Source organism: Erpetoichthys calabaricus, chromosome 14, assembly GCF_900747795.2.
Source record: "Erpetoichthys calabaricus chromosome 14, fErpCal1.3, whole genome shotgun sequence".
Lineage (NCBI taxonomy): Eukaryota > Metazoa > Chordata > Cladistia > Polypteriformes > Polypteridae > Erpetoichthys > Erpetoichthys calabaricus.
Window position 1 is genome coordinate 18,752,665 of NC_041407.2, and position 10,337 is coordinate 18,763,001.

General features: G+C 43.2%; 1 long non-coding RNA gene across 1 annotated transcript; it reads right to left on the reverse strand.

Moving 5' to 3' along the window:
- Nucleotides 1-7,128: 7,128 nt before the first annotated feature.
- LOC127525878 (uncharacterized) lies at nucleotides 7,129-8,185 on the reverse strand. The gene is made up of 3 exons (XR_007933464.1): nucleotides 8,024-8,185; nucleotides 7,259-7,347; nucleotides 7,129-7,178 (listed from the first exon to the last, which is right to left on the reverse strand). It is a non-coding gene; the product is annotated as an uncharacterized LOC127525878 (long non-coding RNA).
- Nucleotides 8,186-10,337: the final 2,152 nt, after the last annotated feature.

Consider the following 10,337-nt stretch of genomic DNA (forward strand, 5'->3'; position numbering starts at 1 on the left):
GTATTTGGAGGTGCTGATTCCAATCCCAGCCACTTCACACTCAGCTGCGAACCGATCCAGAGAGAGCTGAAGATCACGGCCTGATGAAGCAAACAGGACAACATCATCTGCAAAAAGCAGTGACCCAATCCTGAGTCCACCAAACCAGACCCCCTCAACACCCTGGCTGCGCCTAGCAATTCTGTCCATAAAAGTTATGAACAGAATCGGTGACAAAGGGCAGCCCTGGCGGAGTCCAACTCTCACTGGAAACGGGTTCGACTTACTGCCAGCAATGCGGACCAAGCTCTGACACCGGTTGTACAGGGACCGAACAGCCCTTATCAGGGGGGCCGGTACACCATACTCCTGGAGCACCCCCCACAGTATTCCCCGAGGGACACGGTCGAACACTTTTTCCAAGTCCACAAAACACATGTAGACTGGTTGGGCGAACTCCCATGCACCCTCCAGGACTCTGCTAAGGGTGTAGAGCTGGTCCACTGTTCCGCCATCAGGACGAAAACCACACTGTTCCTCCTGAATCTGAGGTTCGACTATCCGACGGACCCTCCTCTCCAGAACCCCCGAATAGACTTTTCCAGGGAGGCTGAGGAGTGTGATCCCTCTGTAGTTGGAACACACCCTCTGGTCCCCCTTCTTAAAGAGGCACTGTCCCTGATGTCCATGCGATGTTGCAGAAACGTGTCAACCAAGACAACCCTACAACATCCAGAGCCTTGAGGAACTCCGGGCGTATCTCATCCACCTCTGGGGCCCTGCCACCAAGGAGTTTTTTGACCACCTCTGTGATCACAGTCCCAGAGATGGGGGAGCCCACCTCAGAGTCCCCAGGCTCTGCTTCCTCATTGGAAGGCATGTTAGTGGGATTGAGGAGGTCTTCGAAGTACTCCCCCCACCGACCCACAACGTCCCGAGTCGAGGTCAGCAGCGCATCATCTCCACCATATACAGTGTTGACACTGCACTGCTTCCCCCTCCTGAGACGCCGGACGGTGGACCAGAATCTCCTCGAAGCTGTCCGAAAGTCGTTCTCCATGGCCTCCCCAAACTCCTCCCACGCCCGAGTTTTTGCCACAGCAACCACCGAAGCCGCATTCCGCTTGGCCTGCCGGTACCTATTAGCTGCCTCCAGAGTCCCACAGGACAAAAGGGACCGGTAGGACTCCTTCTTCAACTTGACAGCATCCCTCACTGCCGGTGTCCACAAACGGGTTCGGGGATTGCCGTCATGACAGGCACCGACCACCTTACAGCCACAGCTCCGGTCAGCCGCCTCAACAATAGAGGCACGGAACATGGCCCATTCGGACTCAATGTCCCCCACCTCCCTCGGGATGTGGTCGAAGTTCTGCCGGAGGTTGGAGTTGAAGCTACTTCTGACAGGGGGCTCTGCCTGACGTTCCCAGCAGACCCTCACAACACGTTTGGGCCTACCAGGCCTGACCGGCATCCTCCCCCACCATCGAAGCCAACTCACCATCAGGTGGTGATCAGTTGATAGCTCCGCCCCTCTCTTCACCCGAGTGTCCAAGACATGTGGCCGCAAGTCCGACGACACGACCACAAAGTCGATCATCGAACTGAGGCCTAGCGTGTCCTGGTGCCAAGTGCACATATGAACACCCCTATGCTTGAACATGGTGTTCGTTATGGACAATCCATGACGAGCACAGAAGTCCAATAACAAAACACCACTCGGGTTCAGATCGGGGGGGCCATTCCTCCCAATCACACCCTTCCAGGTCTCACTGTCATTGCCCACATGAGCATTGAAGTCTCCCAGCAGTATGAGGGAGTCCCCAGAAGGTTATGTCCTCTAGCACCCCCTCCAGGGACTCCAAAAAGGGTGGGTACTCCGAACTGCTGGTCGGTGCATACGCACAAACAACAGTTAGGACCCGTCCTCCCACCCGAAGGCAGAGGGAGGCTACCCTCTTGTCCACCGGGGTAAACCCCAATGTACAGGCTCCAAGTCGGGGGGCAATAAGTATGTCCACACCCGCTCGGCGCCTCTCAGGGTTTCTCTTTCACTTCTTTCTTTCTCTCTTTCTATTTCTCTGCCACCTCCACTACTCTCCCAGCAGCCTTTGTCCTCCACCTCCCGACTCTGGCTCCTTCTTTTACAGTACTCCTGGAAGTGCTCCAGGTGTTCTCCCATCCTCTTCTGGCAGAACTTCCAGGTGTGGTGGAAGTGCTGCAGTCCAGGGTTTCTCTTTCACTTCTTTCTTTCTCTCTTTCTATTTCTCTGCCGCCTCCACTACTCTCCCAGCAGCCTTTGTCCTCCACCTCCTGACTCTGGCTCCTTCTTTTACAGTACTCCCGGAAGTGCTCCAGGTGTTCTCCCATCCTCTTCCAGTATAGGGCTCTGGAACTGTCCAGGTGCCCTCTGGCGGTGGCCCTGGGACCCCACAGGGTTGAGCTTCCAAGCTCTGTTCCCGTGGTCCCAACACCCACCAGGGCGGCTGCCCTCTCGTGTTCCGAGGGAGATGCTGCTCCTCTCCCGGTCCTTCCACTCTCTGGACGTGCCGCCTAGGCAAGGGTCCCAGTCGACCGTTACACGGCACATATTGAGTTAATATCCTTGATGCTTGCCTACAGCGTCGTCGACAGGTCCGCACCAATATATCTGGAGACACTCGTGAGGGAGGTCCTGTGCTACTTCTCGACCACTCAGGTCTGTTGACGAACAGCCTCTGTATGACATCAAATCTCAATTCTGACTCTTTTCGTGAGTAGCTCCTAGCTGGTGGAATGTGTTGTCCATCTCCATTCGGAATTCTGACTCCTTCAGTGTGTTTTAGAAGCATCTGGCGACTTTTTTGTTTGCTTAATTTCTGTCTTATTCATATAAGCTGTTAGGTCAAGTTTATCGTCTATTTGTTTTCACAATGAAATGACATCAGTAACTGCACAAATAAGTACCAAATATGTAATAAAATTAGCAAATAAAGTAAGGAAAATATAACACAAGAACAGAATATTGCACACTGTATAATTCCTAATCAAATATTAATTCCTAACATTTACATGGCATTTCTCCCGCTACTCAAAGCATTTCACATAGAGAGTGGGGAGCCACTTGAAACAAAATGTGCGGCACCCACCTGCATGATGTGGTTAACGGAGGATAGAGAGTTAGCCAATCAGAGTCAGGGGGTGATTAGGGGGCTAGAATGACTAGGCCATGGAGGGCAATTGAGCCTGGACATCGGGATACACCCCGCTCTTTACAAAGGGTGTCCAGCGGTCTTTAATGACCAAAAAGAGTCAGGACCTCACTGAAGGATGACTTAAAACCCACGAATCGCAAGGGCCGACTGAATTTCTAAATTAGTAATCTACTAGCCGTCCCCCGCAGCTCCCGCCCACATACTAGAGAAACAGGACAGTGAGGAGGGCTTCGCCCGGCTCCCCACTCCTGACGAAATGCTTCCCCTTCCCCATGGCCTGCAGCCTCTCTCTCGGATTAGTGTGATTATATCACTCCTGCAAGCGAACTCTGATTCTTAATGTGATGAGAAAAGTCGCAAAATCAACCGGAATGTTCAAGTAAGTTATAGAAAAAAAATGATCAAAATCTGTTAAGTAGTTCTCTCGTTCACTAGTTAAGTGGAGGTAAGGAATGCCCCGAGGCTGGCGCGTGAATGAGGAGGGCTCCGCACCCCTCCTCTCGGCCCACTGCATGTCTCTCAGACAGTGGCATAGCTAGGGGCAGGCGGATGGGGCAGTCCGCCCCGGGCCGCACATTTTTGGAGGTGGCATTATTGGCCAGAAGGCTCAATACAATTTGTGTGTAAGCAGCAGGGTTCTGAAAAATATCACTCATGAATGAAAAAAGTAAAATTCTCTGATTTTTATCCACAAATGCTTCAAAAATAATTTTCAAACTGTCCTTCTGTGATGGCATCAGACACAGCAGTTGAAATTCATGAGGCAATAATAAAAATAAAAATAAACATTACACCGATAATTTCTAAGAAGATAAATAACTAATTTACAATTTTAAATTTTATTTTGTTATCAATCCGAACGCGTTCTTGCTCTGCGCAGAAAACATCCCCACCTATCACATGTACACTACACTGCTTCTGATTTTTGCAGCGTAATTATATTAACAAATAATTAGAACACAGCTTGTCAGTGTGTTTATACTATATTCTTGTCTAGTTGATGCTTCTAAATAATTATATGTGAAAAATGATTGCTGTTTCTCTATATATGATGTGGTGTGTGGCCAGCTAAATATTCTGGCCCTCACCCCCAGGCCGCCAGGTGGAGTTCTCCCAACAGCGTGGACGTTCCCCGAATTCCAGCAGGGCCTCATGGACTTTGTAGTTTATATGCACAGCCCTGCTGGATACCATGGGGACCACCAGGAGTCGCTGTGGGGAGGCTGCCGGACTCTTACTTGCCCTATAACCCGGAGGTGTGTCATGATCACATGACAAGAGGAAACGACGTGCTTCCGGGTTGAAGAAAGGAGCTTGTCGCTACCCGATCTGCGTGCCTACCAGATTTGCGCGCGCAGGTGTATTGAACGCCTAGCATGCCGTAAAGTGTTCATGCATGCGTTAAACAGATTGGGCAGCACCGTAAAGTGAGCAATGACGTTATCGTTCAATACATATGCAATAACACACTCCGCATGCGCTTAGTAATAAAAAAAAAATATATATACTAAACATTTCGCTTTACGGCACGGATCGCTCTCAACTGCGCATGTCGATACACAACGGGCAGTACAGTATTTTCGTTGAAATGCCGTAGTAGTTGACCATAATGATAATATTATTAAATATTCATTGTACGCTCTGTTTTCAGGGCTGAATTAAGCTTGTCATACTCCTCGTTATACACGTTAATTGTTTATCACTGAGATCGCTTCGTTTAGTTTACATAGCACTTCTTTTTTCAGTTCCCATTGTACAAAGAAGTATTTAACCATTGTATATGTTATTATAGTCTACATATAAAAAATAAATGACAGTTTTAAAAATAGATGTATTCAAGTACTTTATTGACATTGAGTAACGCAACGAAATTACTCGTGTCATCTTCACGTTGCATTTAAATTCCAATGTCAAATAGTTCAGATATATAATAATACAATAAATAAATAAAGTATGAACTAAAAACTGAGTAATCATACAAAATATGTTCAAAATATTGGCAAGATGCCATATATAATGTTAAAGTAACCAGGATGGATTATTATTGCATAAATGCACAGCAGTATAGATTACCTACACTACCTACATTAATTGTACATGATCAATGAAAACGATTTCAGATTGAGGAGATATACGAGTTCAATAAGTTTATAGCAGTTGGAAAAAAGTTTTTTTTTTGTCCATTTGTAGCATACAGATTGATAATAATAATTCTTTGCATTTATATATCTGAAATGCCTGCCAGATGGGAGAAGCTCAGACAAGTTCGGTCCAAGATGAGTGTTCTCCTTGATGATATTTTTAGCCCTTCTTACACAGGGAATCTTGTATCGATGATCAAGTGATGGCAGTTCAGTCCCATTGAATGTCTTGTGATGTTTTTATGATCCACTACAGGGCTTTTTTGGCAGGTTTGGTGCAGCTGTTGTACCAGGCTTTCATGCAGTTAGTCAAAATAAGTGTGTATATATGTAAAAATGAACTGTTGATGCACTTTTCATCCCTGGAAAAACTCTTTAAAAATAACTTTACATATTATTAATGAAATACACATGTCATAGGGCATCATGGTTTACAAAATTTTGTTGCGGTGATACTAGTGGATTGCATAAACAGTCTTTTTAAAGAAAAAGAAATCTGCATTTCATGTCTAACCCACATAAAGCACAACCCCAGCACCATCTTCTGTGATACTATTGCTCGTCTTGTACTCAAATTTAAATGGCTTTTATTCACCCATATAGTGTCTTAAATGTGAGTTAATAACTGAATAATGAAAAAGGAAACACACTTTTCATGCAAATTTTATTGAATAAATGTTATGAGAACAACAAAAGTGAACAACGTGAGAACAATGCACCTAAAAAAACCATTTGTCAAATGTACAAAAAAAACCCAAAGAAATAAAAAAAAATCACCACATAGCTTTAACATATTTTACCCAGAGCACAGAAAATTTAAAGTTACATTGTATTAAAATTATTCCACAGATAACTTCTAACATATTTTAATACTAATAAAGCCCAAACTGCTAAACTGCTTAACAAATATATATAACTTTATCAAAACGAAAATATATATATGCAATTAAAAAGTACACAAGAGGAAAATTGAAAGGTCCTTCTCCTTAAATATATCTGATGGTCAGATGGCCCTGTTGAAGCACACAAAAAGGTCAAGTTGGTCAGGATGACTGACAAAACAACGTCTCAGGGTCACAAGGTCACAGCCTCCCCAGGCCCCTGTGGACATTCTCACCAAGCATACTGTTGTGGTGTTAATGCAATTGCAGCTCCATTTCAAGAGGGTCTTCAGAAATCTTCTCTCTTCAGCACCACAGTCAGTTGCACAAGACTTGACCAGGGTGCATGGCAAAGGGCATCACTGGACAAAATAAAGAAAAACAGCAAAAAAAAAAACCAATTGTTATTATCTGGTGTAAATCTTTCAGTGTATGCAGTTCCAATCATAAACCAGAAGTAAATCATAAACTGATAGAAATGGGAATTAAGCAGAGGTGAAGTTTAAAAATGGAGTTTTAAAAGTATTTGAAAGGTTTTTCATTTATAGCCGGCATTCTATATTTTTGGTATACATGTGCAAGCTGCTTCACCAGTTCTTTCATAAGCAAATTAGTGGTTGTGCATTAAAGATTACACTGAGGAGTGTTGGGGGAGAGACAGTACCAAATACAGGAAGGGACTAAACTGTTCAGAGCTTTTTATGTAATGAATAGTATAGTACTTTAAAATCAACAGCCATCCAGTTTATTAAAGCTAAGGTCAAGTACATGAGCTTGGAATATGGAGAAAAACAAAATGTAAACAAAACAAGATCCATTACCCCAGAATACTTGGCAATGACGCAGTAGATTCAGACCCAAGACTCAAATGAAGGATTCTGGAAGCACTGGGCAGTAGCACCATCTTCAATTCCAACAGATATCACAGCATTCCTTCCTTCTTTAATTGCTGCCCTATCTTTCAGTTAAATTCTTCCACTTCACTAAGGCAAGTAAAATATAAAAATAATAAACAAGAAATATTTAAACACTTACTTCAAACATTCCTAGACTTGACTTTTACCTGATACTGTATTCTGGGCCACCAAGAAATAAGTCTTCTGCCTCCTGTCCTGATACACCCTGTAGAGCAGCCAGGGCATGGATGATGGACTATCCAAAATTAAGAAAGAACAGAATACAAAAGTTGCTTGCATGTAACTGAAATATGACCACATCACATTATAAGTGAAGGCATACACTAATTAATTACCCAGTAACAAAGCATAATACCCCTAAGAATGTGTGCTTTACTTTGCAAATGAAACAGCCTGGTTTTGTTTCTATTGAAACTCATACAATGAGAAAAACACAACAGTTACTGGGATTGTGAGGATTCACACACACACTAAAATATTGTGGTCTAATGTTGGGGAGTTGCATAAGAAAAAACACATTTTAACATTCGTTAGTGGATACCAATTTACTTCTCTCTTTAAAAGAATTGTAAAATTTAGACACCTGATCTGAGATACATCTAGGCAGTTCAGATTTTCATATTCCCAAAAAGAGAAAATCTACTAATCCATTAATCAAGTATAAATCAGTAAATAACAGGAAAGTCCACCTGAGCAGTTTTTTTAGTAACACAATTTATTAAAAGTTTTGCATATTTCAAAATATTCATGCGCGTTCATTGAAATCACCAGCCTATTTAAAACAGTAAATTTTGTAATATTCCAGTTATTAAACAAAACGTCAGATAATCCTAAATATATCTAGATTATATTACAGTATATACTGTATTCTCAAAAATTGAAAAGCATTCAATAAACATTACATACAGTACCTTTAATCATAAAATTCACGGACACACGTCGTATTTCACTTCGCTCTCTGACCGTTAAATTGTTGCTAAATTCTTCCCGTAAAAGATATTCTTTCAAGTCGTTGTAAAATTGAAAAGTCTTCATTTTTTCAAGAAGTGAAAAATATTCTTCTGCCAGGAGAAAAATTCAGTATGCTCCTATTCTTTACAGCGTACTTCTTTCTCCTTCTCACTCGAGTGGCGGAAGTTCTATTTGTTAATGCAGACTGATAAATTAAAATCCCGTGGTAACTTTTTTTCTCGTGTTGTCGTAAAACATTCGACATGCGCAGAACAAATCAGGCAGCGTCGTGAAATGAATTTTAATTAAGCAGAGAGCGCATGCGCGAGACAAATCGGATGGGGACTCGTGTCACAAAGTAAAAAAAACGCAGATCGTGCAGGGTCGTAATAGTTAAGCTCTGCGCATGCGCACGCAAATCTGGTAGGCACGCAGATCGGGTAGCGACAGAGCTTTTTATCTGACTCGGAAGTGTTCATGATCACATAGACAGAAGGGAGAAACACTTCCGGGTCATGGACTATATAAAGGACTCTGGGAAACCAGTACACTGAGCTGAGCTGGGAGGAAGGGTGGTGAAGTGTCTGGGAGTGTAGAGGATTGAGTACTGTATTGTTTATTGATTATATGAGTATTGTGGAGTGTAGGAGCTTTGTGCACTTTATTAGTGTCCAAATAAATAATTCTTGGACTTTTACCTGGTGTCTGGAGTCGAGTCAGAGGGTTCAAGAGGATGAAAAGGGCCTCAATCTGCGACAATGAATAAATCTATGCAAAATGTATCTTAATTTTTCTCTATACATCATTTTAATTTTCTTTTTAAATAGGTTAACATATTTAGATATGTTGGAGGGCGGCAAATTGAAACACCGCCGTGCCCCAAGCGGCACGAACTCAAGCTACGCCATTGCTCTCGGATTTGCGCAAATAAATCAGTACCACGTACAAACTATGATACTTAGTGTGATGAGAGAAGTCACAAAATCATCTGGAATGTTCAAGTACATTATAGAAAAAAACCCAGTATAAATCCGTTAAGCAGTTCTCTCGTGAAAACGGACTGACAGACAGACAGACATTGGATTTTACAAATAGAGAGATTACGGTTGCTAATGGAAAGAAATGTGTTGCCTTCATTTTAAAGGACTTGCTTTTTAGGAGTCAGAACCCTTTATTGGTCCATCCATCCATCCATTATCCAACCCGCTATGTCCTAACTACAGGGTCACGGGGGTCTTCTGGAGCCAATCCCAGCCAACACAGGGCGCAAGGCAGGAAACAAACCCCACACACCAAGCACACATTAGGGACAATTTAGAATCGCCAATGCAGCTAACCTGCATGTCTTTGGACTGAGGGAGGAAACCCATGCAGACACAGGGAGAACATGCAAACTCCATGCAGGGAGGACCCGGGAAGCGAACCCACTGCGCCACCGTGCCGCCCTTTATTGATCCTGTTTTCCTTTAATTAACAACCAAGCAATAATGAGGTGAACAGCAAGCCAACAGACGATGAGCTAAGGGTCTCAGACTCAGTTCCCAGATGGCCTCCATTTTCATTCCAATTAGTTTCTTAATTAGAAGCCAATCCTTGCTGCTAATGAAACACGTTGTTTAATTCTGTGTCTCATTAGTGTCCTAAAATCTGATGATTTTCTTTTTTTTTTTTTTTTTTGTTTTTCCCTGACTGCACAATCCAAATGCTTTGCAGGCCGGTCCTAATGTAGGCCTCTCACAGACCTGCACATGATGAGTTTTTCTGGTAATGAAAAGACAGGAAGTCTGGCTAAAAAAGCAATTAAAAAGGCCAGAGGGGGGTATAGTAATTAGTATGGGGAGGGAGCAAAAGACATCTATTTTGAGAGTGGCTGGGATCAAGAAGCAGCTGAAGATATGGAATGAAAATACGAGGGGTAAATTCGATCATGGATAATGGAAGTCTGATGGGTAGCAAAAGAAAAGAGGGTATATGACTGGCATGTCTGAGACTTGGACATATTGGATTACATTCAACGTTTTAGTACTCACGAGTAGTGTCATTTGGCAAAATTCATCAAGCACTTTCGCAGCAAATTTGCTAGGTTTGCCAGTGACTATGTTTGACAATTTTTTCCCTGAAAAACATGATGTGGTTGGCTTAGGTAAACGTTTTTCCAGTGCCCTGTGATGCTTTGTGAGGCCACTATAACATCGTAGGGATATACCAGTCAACGTTGGTTGGGACAGCCCCCCCAAGTCTATAATGCTGCACGTCAATGGGTATGTATGCCCT